Genomic DNA, 17,503 nt, shown 5'->3' on the forward strand with positions numbered 1-17,503 from the left:
TGTTTTATTTTTTGAAGGGGGGCTGTGTGCCCCCCCTTCTTTTACTATTTTTGGAGTCTTGGGGACCCCATCCTCCAGGGCCTGTCCTCTTTTTAAAAAAGATGAAAAAAATGGGAAGGGGGCCCACCTCCTGAAACCAATTTCGGCCCCAGGGACCCCATCCCCAGGGGCATGGCCTTCTCTTTTATAATATATTAATAGGGAAGGGGGGGCGCATAGCCCCCCTTCCCTTGGCTACTTTTGGCCCCAGGGAACATATCCCCCGGGGCCTGGTGTCTTCTTCTTTAAATTTTTACAGGGAAGGCGGGCTGCGTGGCCCCCTTCCCTGGGCCACTATTGGACCCCATCCCCAAGGGCTTGGCAATTTTTTTTTTTTTTTTAGGAGTTGGCCCCCTTCCTAGGCCGATTTTCCACCCTGCCATTCTTCTTTTTTTTTTAAATGGTGGGGGGCCGCCTGGCACCCCTCCCTAAATTAGTAAAGCCCGGGGAGGTGGTTGCCCCCGGGGCAGTGTGGGGGGTACACTTAGATCTTAAATTAAGCCTCGGGAAGGTGGCGGTCCCCAGGGCTTGGGGGGAAACGTGAGGACCCCTGCATATAACTATACAGTGCACAAGGGAGGTGGTGGTCCCCGGGGCAGTGTGGGGGGGGGGGCAGGAGCCCCCCCACACATTTATTAAACAGAGCCCTGGGGAGGTGGCAGCCCCCGGACTGTGGGGGTGCCGCGTGCCCCCCTGCATATAATTAAAGAAAGCCTGCAAATTAATGTGGCATAGCCCCTAGGACGTCCCTGGCCCCCCCCAGGGGCTTTAAGAAACGAAGCACGGGAGCCCACGCTTCATTTAAAAAAAAATTCTAGGCCGGATTCGTGACCCCAGCACGAATTCGGCTGATTTGTTTTCAAAAAAATGCTTTTCTTTGGCCCTGGGGGTGCTTGTGGGACCCCCAGAGTAGGCCTAGGGAGTCAGGGTGTTTGTACGCTGAGTTACAGAGTCACAAAATTGCTGCCAACACTTCCTGGTTTGGAGTCAGTCAATCAGAGTGAAGTTCGTGCCTCTGAGGGTTCGGGAACCCATCTTGGTGCTCAGATATCGAAACTTTTCTTTTTCCATTTTCTCAGGAACTACTGAACGGATTTACACCATTTAAAAAAAGGTTGCTTTGTGAACCAAGTGCAACCTTTGTTGCCAAATTTGGTGTAATTCCGTTCAGTAGTTCGGGCTGTAGCCTATAATAAAATTTCCTATGGAAATTAACGTGGGGAAAACGCATTTTGGGACCCCCCTTATTTCTCAGCCCCCGCTTGACGAATCACCCTGAAACTTTTAAGACAGGAGCAGACCCGAATGAACCTGAATCAAACTTTTTGGTGGGAAAATTTCGCAAGGATTCATCAAACAGATATTAGCAAAAGAAAAAGCGCTTTTGAATATAAACAAGGTCCTAACTAAAACTACCTACTGGCGACTGCCAGTAGGTAATATATATATATATATATATATATATATATATATATATATATATATATATATATATATATATATATATATATATATATATATTCACTGAAAAAACCATAGGTTTCACACATGTTATAGTTAGCTGGACATTTTACTGATAAAAAACCAATGAAATTCCCCCGTTATAGTTACTGTAGGCAACTATAACTCACGCGACCGCAATCCTCTGCTGATGCTAATACTGTATTTAGACACTTATTTGCCCATGTCTTCTTCCATTAAATTTTAGCTATACATATATTACAAATATTTTTTTTTCATAAAGACACATATGTCATCAGTAGAGGATTACGGTCGCGTGAGTTATAGTTGCCTACAGTAACTATAACGGGGGAATTTCATTGGTTTTTTATCAGTAAAATGTCCAGCTAACTATAACATGTGTGAAACCTATGGTTTTTTCAGTGAATTTGCAAGGTTTTTTAAATGCTAATTCCTAACTATAACGTGTGTGAAACCCATGGTTTTTTCAGTGAATTTGTACGTTTTTTTAAATGCTAAGTTACTTTACGCCATTTGTGGCTTGCGCGCCCACTTAACGCAGTTCGTTCGCGCACCGCGTGCCCACGTTACGCTAGATGGGCCATGAACGCACGATGCGCTTCGCGCACCGTGCGAACATGGAGGACAAATGATGAGCATCGTTGTGACAGGTAAAATATATGTTTTGTTCAATGTCGAATAAGCGATGCTTTTGCACACGGGGTGGTGAGAATGTGGATTTTTTTTTTTTTTAATTATTTATTACCGTACGCGTACGGTAAGCGTAATCGGCGAAATTTCTGAAAAAATTAAAATTCCCTTTATTCACTTGGGGGAACGTTGGGGACTCCCTCGACATGGCTATGTGCTTGGGAGCTGTCTTAACAGCCCCTTTACATGTTTTTGCACTTTGTTTTTCAACCCCATGTCAGAGTGCGAGAGAGAAAATGGCGGCCGCCGCTTCCTGGTTTCGACCGATTCGAATGTTTACTAAGATCTAACGGCCAATCAGAATCACGCTCGCGCACGTCACCGTACGCGTACGGTAAGCGCACCGTAAGCGCACCGTAAGCTGGCTCAGATATATATATTGATTTAAAGGCTATTTTCTCAGAATCTACTGAACAGATTTACACCAAACCTACAAAAGGCACTTCCTTGACCTGAGGACTACCTCTCTGCCAAATTTCATTAAATTCTGTTCAGCCGTTCGGGCTGTAGCTGTGTCTAAAGGTCCTATGGAAAAATGCATGGGAAAAACGCGTTTTGGGACCCCCCTTTTATCTCAGCCCCCGCTTGACGAATCCCCCCGAGACTTTCAGGGTAGGAGCGGAGCGGAGCGCCCCACCTATTTTGAAAAATTCGCGAGGATTCGTCAACCGGCGCCAAAGTTATTCAAAATAGAATGTTGCGGATTTCCTATGGAAACGTGGTCCTAACTATAACTACCTACTGGCGACCGCCAGTAGGTAATATATATATATATATTCACTGAAAAAACCATAGGTTTCACACATGTTATAGTTAGCGGAAATTTTACTGATAAAAAACCAGTGAAATTCCCCCGTTATAGTTAGCGCAGGCAACTATAACTCACGCGACCGCAATCCTCTGCTGATGCTAATACTGTATTTAGACACTTATTTGCCCATGTCTTCTTCCATACATTTTTAGCTATACATATATTACAAATATTTTTTTTTCATAAAGACACATATGTCATCAGCAGAAGATTGCAGTCGCGTGAGTTATAGTTGCCTGCGCTAACTATAACGGGGGAATTTCACTGGTTTTTTATCAGTAAAATTTCCGCTAACTATAACATGTGTGAAACCTATGGTTTTTTCAGTGAATTTGCAAGGTTTTTTAAATGCTAATTCCTAACTATAACGTGTGTGAAACCTATGGTTTTTTCAGTGAATTAGTACGGTTTTTTAAATGCTAAGTTTTTTTCCCTTATAATAAGCCCTGTACATTTGGTGGCCTTCGGCCACCAAAAGCACAGGGGGTGGGGTAAGTGTGGATAGTGTTTTTTGCCCTTAACAAAAGCGCTGTACATTTGGTGGCCTTCGGCCACCAAAAGCACAGGGGGTGGGGTAAGTGTGGATAGTGTTTTTTTTATTTTTATTTTTTTACCGTACGCTTACGGTAAGCGTACGGTAAGCGTACCCCGCGAAATTGCCGAAAAAAAAATAAAACCGTTTTTGCACTTGGGGGATGTTTGGGGACTCCCTCAACATGACTATGTGGGAGGGAGTTGTCAAAACAGCCCCTTTACATGTTTTTGGGCTTGATATTTTAAAAATCAGTCTCAGTGCGAGAGACAAAATGGCGGCGGCCGCTTCCTGGTTTCGGCCGATTCGAATGTTTACTAAGATCTAAGAGCCAATCAGAATCGCGCTCGCGCACGCCACCGTACGCTTACCGTAAGCGTACGGTAAGCGTACCGTAAGCTGGCTCAGATATATATATTGATTTAAAGGCTATTTTCTCAGAATCTACTGAACAGATTTACACCAAACCTACAAAAGGCACTTCCTTGACCTAGGGACTACCTCTCTGCCAAATTTTGAGTAATTCTGTTCAGCCGTTCGGGCTGTAGCTCGTTCTAAAGGTCCTATGGAAAAATGCATGGGAAAAACGCGTTTTGGGACCCCCCTTTTATCTCAGCCCCCGCTTGACGGATCCCCCCGAGACTTTCAGGGTAGGAGCGGAGCGTAGCGCCCCACCTATTTTGAAAAATTTGCGAGGATTCGTCGACCGGCGCCAAAGTTATTCAAAATAGAATGTTGAGGTTTTCCTATGGAAACGTGGTCCTAACTATAACTACCTACTGGCTATCGCCAGTAGGTAATATATATATATATATATACTCCAGACACCCTCCTTTCAAAGAGAGAAGAAGCCGCACTCCAACAACGAAGCTTACATCCATTTATTAAGGCAACCGGCAGTCCTGACATGTTTCGTTCTTGCTGAACTTTTTCAAAGGTGCGCCGCTGACATCAATGAGTCATTAGTGAACCAACACGCATATCACTGTATTTCAAGTGTTGGCCCGCTAGTGGACACCCACAGTTGGTTGCAAAGCTTTGTGGTACCTGTGGTTCACCATTTCCATATTGTATGTGTATATATATATATATATTATCTACTGGCGGTCGCCAGTAGATAGTTATAGTTAGGACCCTGTTTCCATAGGAAATCCGCAACATTCTATTTGGAATAACTTTGGCGCCGGTCGATGAATCCTCGCGAAATTTTCAAAATAGGTGGGGCGCTACGCTCCGCTCCTACCCTGAAAGTCTCGGGGGGATTCGTCAAGCAGGGGCTGAGAAAAAAGGGGGGTCCCAAAACGCGTTTTTCCCATGCATTTTTCCATAGGACCTTTAGACACAGCTACAGCCCGAACGGCTGAACAGAGTTACTTGAAATTTGGCAGAGAGGTAGTCCTCAGGTCAAGGAAGTGCCTTTTGTAGGTCTGGTGTAAATCTGTTCAGTAGTTCCTGAGAAAATAGCATTTAAATCAATATATATATGTGGGCGGAGCCTAACCACACATCTCATCCTGAGATCTGATTGGCTGTCAGCACTTCATCCAAGAAGTGTTGGCAGCCATCTTGGGACCAATATACATGATAGCACCTCATTAAAAAGCATTGCAGTTAATAGAAGGTTTTAAGACTTTAGTTACATTATAAATCATTTGTTGATGGTACCATACTCATTTTAGGAATTGTGGTATGTTCTAAGGTGATTTCACCATGTGAAAAAGCCTTCTGCTGGGATATCATGATTGAGAGAAAAATATTTTCTCATGCTTTTACCACAGAGGTTTGGAAGGTGATCTATAAGCTAAACTGAGAGCTTATTTTCTGTAAATTCACATTATCTTTCTCAGTCATGTGAGAATGAAGTCTGACATTCTCAGTAAAACATGTACATCCAACAAGGGCAGAGACTGTCAGTTGATTCCTTTGTGTTCTACTGCAGCTTTCCAGAGTGTTCCAAAGAACTACTAGAGCGCTAACCGTCCTACTTATGATAAATGTATGGCACACCTGAAGCCATCTTGCTTGGATTAAAGTGGTAACTCTTAAAACATTTAATTTAAAAAGGAACAAAATGAGGGGGTTCATTTTTCCATAAAAAGTATGATTAGTGCTGCAGAAAGAAAAATTAGGGCACATTTTGAGTGACTTCTCAAATCCTCTTCTATTTCATTAAAAAATTCTGACATGCAGACTGAAACATGCACTTTCAATACCAGCAGCAGTTTTCCCTGGTGAGCAGTAGCTTTACTACAGTGATCTAATGAGCAAAAAGAGTGCTAACATTCTGATTTTATGGCAAATGTGTGACACATTTGAATGCCTTCTTGATGGAATCAAAGTAAAAAACTGAAAGTATTTCCTACTGAGGAGACTGCAGTAAATGAGGAAATTAGGAAACTTCATAACAAATAAGTCTCCCAAGATGGCCACCAGAGACAAAAGAGCCCAAATGTAGCCCAAATATCACCCAGATGTAGCCCAAGTATAGCCCAATGACAGAATGTCCAAGAATGTTCTTAAAAACAATTAGAGCACTTACTGTCTTCATTATGACAAAAGTATGGCACACCTGAAGCCATCTTGATTGGAATAAACTGGTAACACTTAAAACATTTAATTTAAAAAGGAACACAATGAGGGGGTTCATTTTGCCATAGAAATTATGATTAATGCTGAAGAAAGAAAATGAGGGCACATTTTGAGTGACTTCTCAAATCCTCTTCTATTTCATTAAAAAATTCTGACATGCAGACTGAAACATGCTCTTTTAATACCAGGAGCAGACTTCCATGGTGAACAGTAGTTTTACTACAGTGATCTAATGAGCAACTAGAGTGCTAACATTCAGAATTTATGGCAAATGTGTGACATATCTGAATACCTTCATGATGGAATCAAAGTAAAAAACTGAAAGCATTTCCGACTGAGGAGACTGCAGTACATGAGGAAATTAGGAAACTTCATAACAAATAAATCTCCCAAGATGGCCACCGGAGACAAAAGAGCCCAAATGTAGCCCAAAATCACCCAGATATAGCCCAAAAATAGCCCAATGACAGAAGTGTGCAAAACACTTATTATTTTGTGTTTTTGCAGTGTTATATAGTGCAGACTTGTCAGGTATTGGAGTTGTCAACTAGATAAAAAAACATAAAGATAACAAATAATTTAAAAGTGCTTTGTCGCTATTTGAAAACTCAGAAAATATGTCCTTATTTTAGTCTTTTAGAGCACTAACCATAATTTTGAAGCCAATAAGACCCTCTCATATATGTAATTTCTAAAGGAAAGCTCTAGGTATTACAGTTTTGATTACATTAAGATGATGTCAGGCGTTCCACACTTTTGTAATAAATATAGAATGTTAGCAATCTAGTTGTTCATTAGGATACTGTTGAGAGGCAGAGGCCAGGGGCACGGACTCTGAAAATTGAAGGCAGGTAGGAGGGTGCAAAGGCAACAATTTAACCACACTGAGCAGGCAGGAAGGGCCGTGGAAGCACAACAGACTATGGAGGGCAGTGGAAAGGGGGGCAGGGGCAACAAACCAACAATACAAACCAACAATACAGGACTTGCAAGAGAGGCTGTTGGAGGGAAGATCTATTACGGGTCAAGGAAGCTAGGGGCGGTCCCCAGAGCCCCGGGAGCCACCACAGAACTGAGCAGGAGAGTGAGTCAGGGACAAAAGGGGCACCTTAATTTGAGCCGGGGTGCCTAGGAACGCTTGCTCCAAAAATGAAGAAAACAGACATATGAGACATGGAATTGGAGGCAGAATACAATGGCAGTTTAATGAGAAGATGCAACTTCAAAGAAACCGCAGAATAGAGACATAAAGTACAAAATACAGAATCCAGATAATCATACAGCTGTCATGATATTCTCTGTATCTCAATTAATGGACTGACAGAGAGAGAGAGAAAACACATCTATAAATGCATCATGAGAAACAAGTTACACCAAGGAAAATGTTACCTAGGGACACTCACATTTACTCTTAGAGCAAGCATTCCTGCAATTACAATACAACATCTTTTAAATGCAAAAGTAAAGAGAACAATGGTTAAAAAATAACATGACATTTCATATAGGTAAAATAGAATAAGATACTTCAAGCAAAGCAGAGCAAGACATTTTAAGCAAAGGAAGACAAGAGCTCCCAGTTCTTGGGGAAAACCTCCACAGCCTGTTAACCTACATACAGACGGCGAGGATGTCCGTCGATATCTGTGGGTGCTCCCTTTTTATATCATTTTGTGGGCTCCTTTGCACGCTACATCTACCTACGTATGCTACCCAAAAGCTTCGTCTGCAGATTTTACCAGACATTTCGTCATTTACCCACTTAATGCTGACAATGGACTGGGTGAAAAGGTCAGTCTCTCAGGCCAATCGCTTATCGTAAGTTCCATAGAGCAAGCAGAAAATAATGGGTATTCTACAGGAATTCAATATATTCATGTATAAAATCTCCTCAGTTCTCCTAACTTGACGCTCTGCGGTTGCCACTTCCTTAAAAGAGGGAAACCTGCCCAGGAAGCAAGTACCAGTCCAGGATGCAGCCTACTGTATGTCGACAGCTTCAGGGGGATGTTGAACTTTGATACCGAGCACGGAGCACTCGGGTAGGGTGGGGGCTACTAGTTTGGAGCAGAAGGCCTCGCAGACCTGCCTTCAGACTGCTATACACTAAAATTGCAGAGCTATGGTCAATTTAACAAAGAGGCCTACATATTGAACAGAAGGGCCTACACAGGGGTTTTATGCTGGCTGAGTGGTAAGGATGTCTCAGGATAATTATATAGCAACACAGGACCCGCTGGTCAATTTAATACGGCCTACAAATGCGGCTGGCAGGGCAAGGACAAGGGTCTCATACTTCAGGTGTGGACAGAACGGGCCAGGGGCCCCCTGTGATACAAAATCTACCCTCCTTCAAGGCTGTGGCAATGTAATAGACCATTGTGGGCAGAAGGAAGAGGCAATGGTAGTACAACCATACATGCCAACAGACCCGATACAGCCAGGAAACGTCCAATGTTTTTAAGCTCAAATGGGCTTTATTTGATCTGTCTCCTGTCTACAATATCCTCTTTTTCAATGTAACTCAAAGGGGGAAATCAATACCCCAGTTTTTTTTCAAAATCTCCCTCTTACCAAGTTCAAAATGTTCGCAAGTATGGTACATTGGATCATGAAAGGAAATTGGATAGGGACATGGACTTGGATAACAGAGGACAGGAGAGACATGCAGAGGTGCACCAAACTGACCCTGCAGGGAAGGCATCAGGGTTTGCAGCAGCACAATACACCACACAGGGCATGCAGGACGGGAGTGCAGCACAACAATCCATAGAAAGCAAGAGGTAGGGGACAGGACCATGCACATGGACAACAGAGAACAGAGGGGCAAGAGGCAATGGTAGCTAGCTGACCATAATGGACAGACAGGAGAGAAGGCTGCAGCATAACAGACCATAAAGGGCAGGAGGGACGGATCAGGGGCATTACAATGGAACAGACAAGCCAGGAGGGAGGGAGTAGGGGTCTGCACATGTAAACAGAGGGCTGGGGGCAAGGGGGCAGGGCAGGAGCAGCAAGATAGCCATGGAGGTCAGGCAGGATGGGCACTAGAAGCAAGACACAACATGAAGAGCAACAGTGAGACTGTGATGGCATACACACAGACCATGGAGGGAAGGTGGGAGGGGGTCAGGGGCAGCTAACTGACCACACAGGGAAGGTGGGAGGGGCCATGGCAGCACAGAAGACCATGCATGGCAAGTGGGAGGGTTAGTGGCAGCACAATGGCTATGATGGGCAAGAAGGAGGGTGCAGGGGCATGCACAAAGGACGATGGAGGATAGAAGGGAGGGTCAGGACCTGTGCACAGACAAGAAAGTTCAGGGGAAGGGGCCTCACAACAGACCACACGGGGCAGGCAGGAGGAGCAGTTGCAGCACAACAGACCAGGGAGGGCAGAAGGGTGTGGCAGTACAATGGACCATGTAGGACAGGAGGAAGAGGATAGAGGCATGGCATGTGGACAGGCAGGGTGGAGGTGGCAGGGACAGGTTACAGTCATCTGACAATGCTAGGCAGGTGGGAGGGGAGTGGCAGCTCAACAGAACACTCAGAGTAGATAGGAGTGGCAGGTCCATGGGACATGGTGGGCAAAAAGGATGGAGCAGGGGCATGCACAAAGACATCGGAGGGCAGGGGGAAGGAGAATAGGGGCAGCAAGCTAAGCACAGAGTTTAAGCAGGAGGTCAATGATGGGGCATAGAATTGGGCAATGGAGGGCAGGAGAAGTGGACTGGTACATCATACTAAATTGAGGGCAGTGGCAGCACATCAGACCATGCATGGCAGGAGGGAGGAGGCTAGTCCATGGATTCACACAACAGAGGATAGGGAGGAGGGGGATGGGGCAGCAAGCTAACTGTTCAGAGAAGGCGGGTATTAGAAACTTTATTGTTTTTAAAACATTTTGTCTGTGCAAACTACTTAAAATATGAACAAGTATGCAGCATAATCTCACTTTTATTCAGGAAGAAGAAGACGTTAGTGACTGTGACTCCGGGCTCACTTGGCAAAAACACCCCCTGACCCTCCACCCCCTATCGCAAAATGTAATGCCCGTGAAAAGGGTAGGTGAACACAGTGTTATATAGAACATAGTCCTGAGAGCACGATTGAAAATGAAAACTAGATATAGTGTATGGTATAAACTATGCACCAAAAAGTGTGATATAAGATGAACCAGGCGTGAAATATAATATGCAATACATTGTGCGCAATGACAGATTCATTGGAGAGCGCGAGATAGCACAGGCACTAGCGCGTGCTATGCGATATGCGCCTTGGAGTGTAATATGCACAGGGCAGTGTTGTGTAACCTAACTAGTCTCTAAAGTTGTAATATAAAATATGTGCTGGGGAGTGTAACGTTGCATATGCACTGTGACAAAGATATGGATCCCAAATTGTAATATGTATGGCATAGCACTGTGCGTTATAACATAGGCATCGAGGAAGGCACGTTAGATGGGGCAATATAACCCGTGCGAAGACAAGTGTGGCATGACATTTTCACGGGGTGGTGTTACAGTGCACATGGGCTAGAGAGTGTCATAGCATATGCACTAGCTAGTGGAATACAATACAGAGGTGTGTGGCACTCGGCAGGCAATGGTGGGTGTAACACAGCATTGGGCTCTGTCAGGAGCGCGCTGTGACTCGCAAGTGATGTTCGTCCCCTTTCCAGAGAGTAAAATAAAAAGTATTACACATCCGGCAGTGGATGTGTGTTTTATTAACTGTGAGGGGGGTTTCTTGCATAGTTTTGGTTGAATTTTTGTCGAATCCCCTTTGAATGGCTTGGTGTGCATGTGTATTAAATGTGCCCGTCAATAGCTACCCATGTTTGTATAAATAAACGACAAGGGTGTCTACCGGGATTAGGCACGGTAGAGCATCAGACATGTCAGAGCTTCACTAGTGGTGTAAATACATTCCACGTGGATTAATTGCATGCATAGTCGCCTTTTAATGAATATCACGCAAATCGTCATGGTGATAGGTACGTACGGTTTGTCGAGCATGTCCTAGGTGTGTCTATAAATATATATTTTTTTAAAATAATAAAAAACAGTGGCCGGCCCTGGGGATTGGGGTCAAAAAAATATAATTAGGAGACAGGCCCTGGGGGATGGGGTCATCAGGGCCAATAAATTAGAATAAGAAGGGGAACCACACAGCCCCCCTTCATAAAAAAATAAAATAAATAAAAGACTGGCATCGTCCCGGAGGCCATGCCCCCTCCATGCAGCACTCTGCAAACGCGCCCCCAACAGGCATCTCCAGTATGCGCCAGGGAGCTGCGCTGCAGACAGGTGTTCTGAGGCCAAGCCCCTTTTTACACCTCTCTGCAACGCAGCTCTGTGGCGCTTACTGGAGGTACCTAGTGGTCTAGTGTGACCCTAGGGACCCTTAGGATTCAAGGGGACTTAATCTCTCAACTTAGAACAGCCACAGGGCGCGTTTACACAGTGGTGAAGGGAGGGGACGGGGCCTGAGGTGACGTGTGCAAACACGCACCATGGCACGTTTTAAATTGGGGATATAATTTCCCTTCAATACTGAGGGCCCCTGGGGGCTAACTAGCCCACCAAGTGCTTCCAGTAAGCGCCACTGAGCTGCATTGCAGAGAGGTGGTCCAGGCCATGCCACTTTTTACACCTCTCTGCAACGCAGCTCTGTGGCACTTACTGGAGGTACCTAGTGGGCTAGTTGGACCCTAGGGACCCTCAGGACTCAAATGAACTTAATCTCCCAACTAAAAACGGACACAGGGCGTGTTTACACAATGGTGAAAGGAGGGGACGGGGCCTGAGTTAACGTGTGCAAAAACGCCCTGTGGCCTGTTTTAAGAGGTAGTTTTAATCCCCATGCCCTATTATATACTAGGGGCTTATAGAGGAGGTAAGGCTAATCACAGGGGGACCCCAACGCATAATGTTCCCTAGTGTATGTAGGTGTTTTCACTGTATTCTAAGTGTCTTTTAACATAGCACTGGCTCTAGGACTGGTTAGTCAGACTCAGTTACCACCAGTATCCGTCTGAAAAAGTTGAGGGTACAGGATGATTTTGCAACAAGGCTTCTTTCTGCTCTTCTTTTTGTTCTTTCTGCACGTTATCCTTCTTTCTGCACTTTTCTTTGTCTTTGAGGACTTCTGTTGCTTCTTTCTGCACTTCTTTTGTTTCTTTCTGTGCATTTTTTCTTCTTTCTTCACATGTCCTATCTCTGTAGGCATAGTTAGAAATTAGCATTTAAAAAACCTTTGAAATTAACAGAAAAAACCATAGGTTTCAGGCACGTTATAGTTAGGAATTAGCATTTAAAAAACCTCAGAAATTCACTGAAAAAACCATAGGTTTCAGGGGTGTTATAGTTAGCTGGACTTTTCACTTGTACAAAACCATTGAAATTCCCCCGTTATAGTTAGTTCATCTAACTATAACTCGCGCGCCCGCAATGCACTGCTGATGACGTCACATATTACATCACTCATGACATGGTCAGTGACATCACTCATGACATCACTGATGAAATCTCAAATGACATCACTGATGACATCACTGATGACATCATCCTTGTGATAGAGTGGCAGACCTCCTCTCACCCTAATATAACCTTTGATACACACATTCAAAAATAGAGACTAAAATTTTCAAAACAATGGACATACCAATACCAGTTACAACAACCTCTTCAGTAATTCTAAGATCCACATACACATCCACTCATTCACCAACAGTCCAATACAGTCACTCATACATGTACTCACTCATCATATGTACTCATACACCTATACATCCTGTTACACAATGCCACTCATCCATAGAGTTACTCACACACATAGTCACTCATGCTAATAAAGAATCAAACATACATTTACTTGCATATACAGTTATACACGCACCACCACACTTACTTCTACGGAAACTTACACATACTTAGTATTTTAAACAATCACTTATAGAAACACATACTTATTCATACAGGAACTCTTTCAATCTCTCACTCTCACATATACTCACATATATACACCAATAGTCACATATACTAGTTTACAACATATGTAGTTACTCATAAAGACACTATTGAGACAGTCATTCACTCACTAACACACCCATACACACACTCATCCACCCATACAGTCCTGCACACATACTGTGTTCAACACATACAAACAGTGAGTCACTCATTCATGCACCTATGCACTACGTGATACCCCCCACCGAACCATGCAGACCCTCAGACTGATACTCAAAAAACCAACTAATAACCTATATAGATACCCATGTAGCTACTCACCAACCCATGCAGCCACTTATACACAAAGTGAGAGACTGATACAGATATTTACATATTTAAACATTACTCACTAAGCCATGTATTCACTATGATACACTTAATCAGTCAGTTACACAATCAATTTTTCAAAAACAAATCATCCATTTAGACACTTATATACCCATTTATTCTTCCATCGACCTTGAGATATACATATATAAAACATATTTAATTTTCAGAATAACACACATTCACTGGATGATGTCATCAGTGATGTCATCAGTGATGTCATTTGAGATGTCATCAGTGATGTCATGAGTGATGTCACTGACCATGTCATGAGTGATGTAATATGTGACGTCATCAGCAGTGCATTGCGGGCGCGCGAGTTATAGTTAGCTGAACTAACTATAACGGGGAAATTTCAATGGTTTTGTACAAGTGAAAAGTCCAGCTAACTATAACACCCCTGAAACCTATGGTTTTTTCAGTGAATATATATATATATATATATATATATATATATATATATATATATATATATTACCTACTGGCGGTCGCCAGTAGGTAGTTATAGTTAGGACCCTGTTTCCATAGGAAATCCGCAACATTCTATTTTGAATAACTTTGGCGCCGGTCGACGAATCCTCGCGAATTTTTCAAAATAGGTGGGGCGCTACGCTCCGCTTCTACCCTGAAAGTCTCGGGAGGATTCGTCAAGCGGGGGCTGAGATAAAAGGGGGGTCCCAAAACGCGTTTTTCCCATGCATTTTTCCATAGGACCTTTAGACACAGCTACAGCCCAAACGGCTGAACAGAATTACTTGAAATTTGGCAGAGAGCTAGTCCTCAGGTCAAGGAAGTGCCTTTTGTAGGTTTGGTGTAAATCTGTTCAGTAGATTCTGAGAAAATAGCCTTTAAATCAATATATATATCTGAGCCAGCTTACGGTGCGCTTACCGTACGCGTACGGTGGCGTGCGCGAGCGCGATTCTGATTGGCTCTTAGATCTTAGTAAACATTCGAATCGGTCGAAACCAGGAAGCGGCGGCCGCCATTTTCTCTCTCGCTCTCTGAGTTGGGCAGCAAAAACGAAGCCAAAAAATGGCTAAAGAGGCAGTTTCGTCACATCCTAACCACCCAGCATTGATATAGGGGTCCCCAAACAACCCTCAAGCCCAAAAAAAAAAATTTTTTTTTTTTCGGAAATTCGCCGATTACGCTTACCGTACGCGTACGGTAAATATTATATAAAAAAAAAATTATCCACATTCTCCCCACCCCGTGTGCAAATGGTGCCCGAAGGGCACCATTTGTGCATGGCATATAACAACAATAAAATTAACAAAGAATACATTTCAAAAAGATGCGCATATGCGCGCACGGAACGAACTGCGTTAACTGGGCGCGCAACGCCACGAATGGCGTAAAGTAACTTAGCATTTAAAAAACCGTACAAATTCACTGAAAAAACCATAGGTTTCACACACCTTATAGTTAGGAATTAGCATTTAAAAAACCTTGCAAATTCACTGAAAAAACCATAGGTTTCACACATGTTATAGTTAGCTGTACATTTCACTCGTAAAAAACCAATGAAATTCCCCCGTTATAGTTAGTGCAGGCGACTATAACTCACGCGACCGCAATCTTCTGCTGATGACATATGTGTCTTTATGAAAAAAAAATATTTGTAATATATGTATAGCTAAAAATTAATGGAAGAAGACATGGGCAAATAAGTGTCTAAATACAGTATTAGCATCAGCAGAGGATTGCGGTCGCGTGAGTTATAGTTGCCTGCACTAACTATAACGGGGGAATTTCATTGGTTTTTTACGAGTGAAATGTACAGCTAACTATAACATGTGTGAAACCTATGGTTTTTTCAGTGAATATATATATAGCTATATATATAAAAACGCGTTTTGGGACCCCCCTTTTTTCTCAGCCCCCGCTTGACGAATCCCCCCGAGACTTTCAGGGTAGGAGCAGAGCGGAGCGCCCCACCTATTTTGAAAATTTCGCGAGGATTCGTCAACCGGCGCCAAAGTTATTCCAAATAGAATGTTGCGGATTTCCTATGGAAACACGGTCCTAACTATAACTATCTACTGGCGACCGCCAGTAGATAATATATATATATATATATATATATATTATCTACTGGCGGTCGCCAGTAGACAGTTCTAGTTAGGACCGTGTTTCCATAGGAAATCTGAAAATTCTATTTTGAATAACTTTGGCGCCGGTTGACGAATCCTCGCGAAATTTTCAAAACTAATAGGGCGCTCCGCTCAGCTCCTACCCTGAAAGTCTCGGGGTGATTCGTCAAGCGGGAGCTGAGAAAAAAGGGGGGTCCCAAAACGCGTTTTCCCCATGCATTTTCCCATAGGACCTTTAGTCGAAGGTACAGCCCGAACGGCTGAACAGAATTGCTTGAAATTTGGCAAAGAGGTAGTCCTCAGGTCAGGCATGTGCCTTTTGCATATATGGTGTCAATCTGTTCAGTTGCACCATAACGTGCGCGAGCGTAATTCTGATTGGTGGTTACATGTCAGTCAACATTCGAATCGGTCGAAATCAGGAAGTGTCGGCCGCCATTTTGTGTGTTTTGTGTGTGACAGTAAAAAGGAAAGGTGGTGAACGTGAAAAGGGGGCAGGGTAGAGAGTTCCTGACCCCCTAGCCTTTGTCAGGGGGTCCCTGAAGGACCCCGAAGGGTGAAAAAAACATTTTATTTTATTTTTTAAAAATCGCGGGGTTCGCGCACCGTGCGCGCACGGTGAAAAACCTTTAAAAAAAAAATACATTTTAAACGAGCCATTCCATATTACAAGATACAGTCAATCTATAACTATATACATAGGTAGCTTATTGTAAAAAAAAATATAAAAAATATAATAAAACATACATAACTTAGCATTTAAAAAACCTTACAAATTCACTTAAAAAACCATAGGTTTCACACATGTTATAGTTAGGTGGATATTTCACTCGTAAAAAACCAATGAAATTCCCCCGTTATAGTTACTTCAGATAACTATAACTCGGGCGCCCGCAATCCTCTGCTGATGACGTCACATATTACATCACTCATGACATGGTCAGTGGCATCACTCTTGACATCACTGATGACATCATCCTTGTGATAGAGTGGCAGTCGCGCGAGTTATAGTTATCTGAAGAAACTATAACGGGGGAATTTCATTGGTTTTTTACGAGGGAAATATCCACCTAACTATAACATGTGTGAAACCTATGGTTTTTTAAGTGAATATATATATATATATATATATATATATATGTGTTTTCATAGTTTACCCCTTCAGGTGGAGGGCACACTCGGGATCGCTCCTCATTACAGGTCGGTGTAGCAGCCACATCCTCGTTATTTTGGCCAACGCGTTTCGGGCAGAGACGCCCTTCTTCTTGGGCCATAGCTGAAGATGACGACAAAAGAGCACTGTCAGTACAAATCCCTCTTTTATTTCTACAATCAGCATGTTAATCATCCCCCAATGTATTCTGGGACTGGTAGTGCAAAATGTCTAACCCATGTGGGCGTCGTCAAAGTCATTTCTTGAACAATCAAAATGGGATAAAAGGTGCTGTCCACCTCACTGTACAATATATTTGGCATCTCCCGCTCCACTCAAACTGTACAATCCTAACAGCAAGCAGACCCGCGTGGCTCCGGGGGTGGAACTCCAATGTAGCAACGGCCACACAGGAAATGCCTCTTCCGTGTAGCTGACCAATTCAAACAGCACACGGACCCACGAAGCACAGGCGGTGGTGCACCTCCGTGACCAAGGGCTGGCCACTAATTTGTTTTCATAGTTTACCCCTTCAGGTGGAGGGCACACTCGGGATCGCTCCTCATTACAGGTCGGTGTAGCAGCCACATCCTCGTTATTTTGGCCAACGCGTTTCGGACAGAGACGCCCTTCTTCTTGGGCCATAGCTGAAGATGACGACAAAAGAGCACTGTCAGTACAAATCCCTCTTTTATTTCTACAATCAGCATGTTAATCATCCCCCAATGTATTCTGGGACTGGTAGTGCAAAATGTCTAACCCATGTGG

Source organism: Triturus cristatus, chromosome 5_1, assembly GCF_964204655.1.
Source record: "Triturus cristatus chromosome 5_1, aTriCri1.1, whole genome shotgun sequence".
In the NCBI taxonomy this organism is placed as follows: domain Eukaryota; kingdom Metazoa; phylum Chordata; class Amphibia; order Caudata; family Salamandridae; genus Triturus; species Triturus cristatus.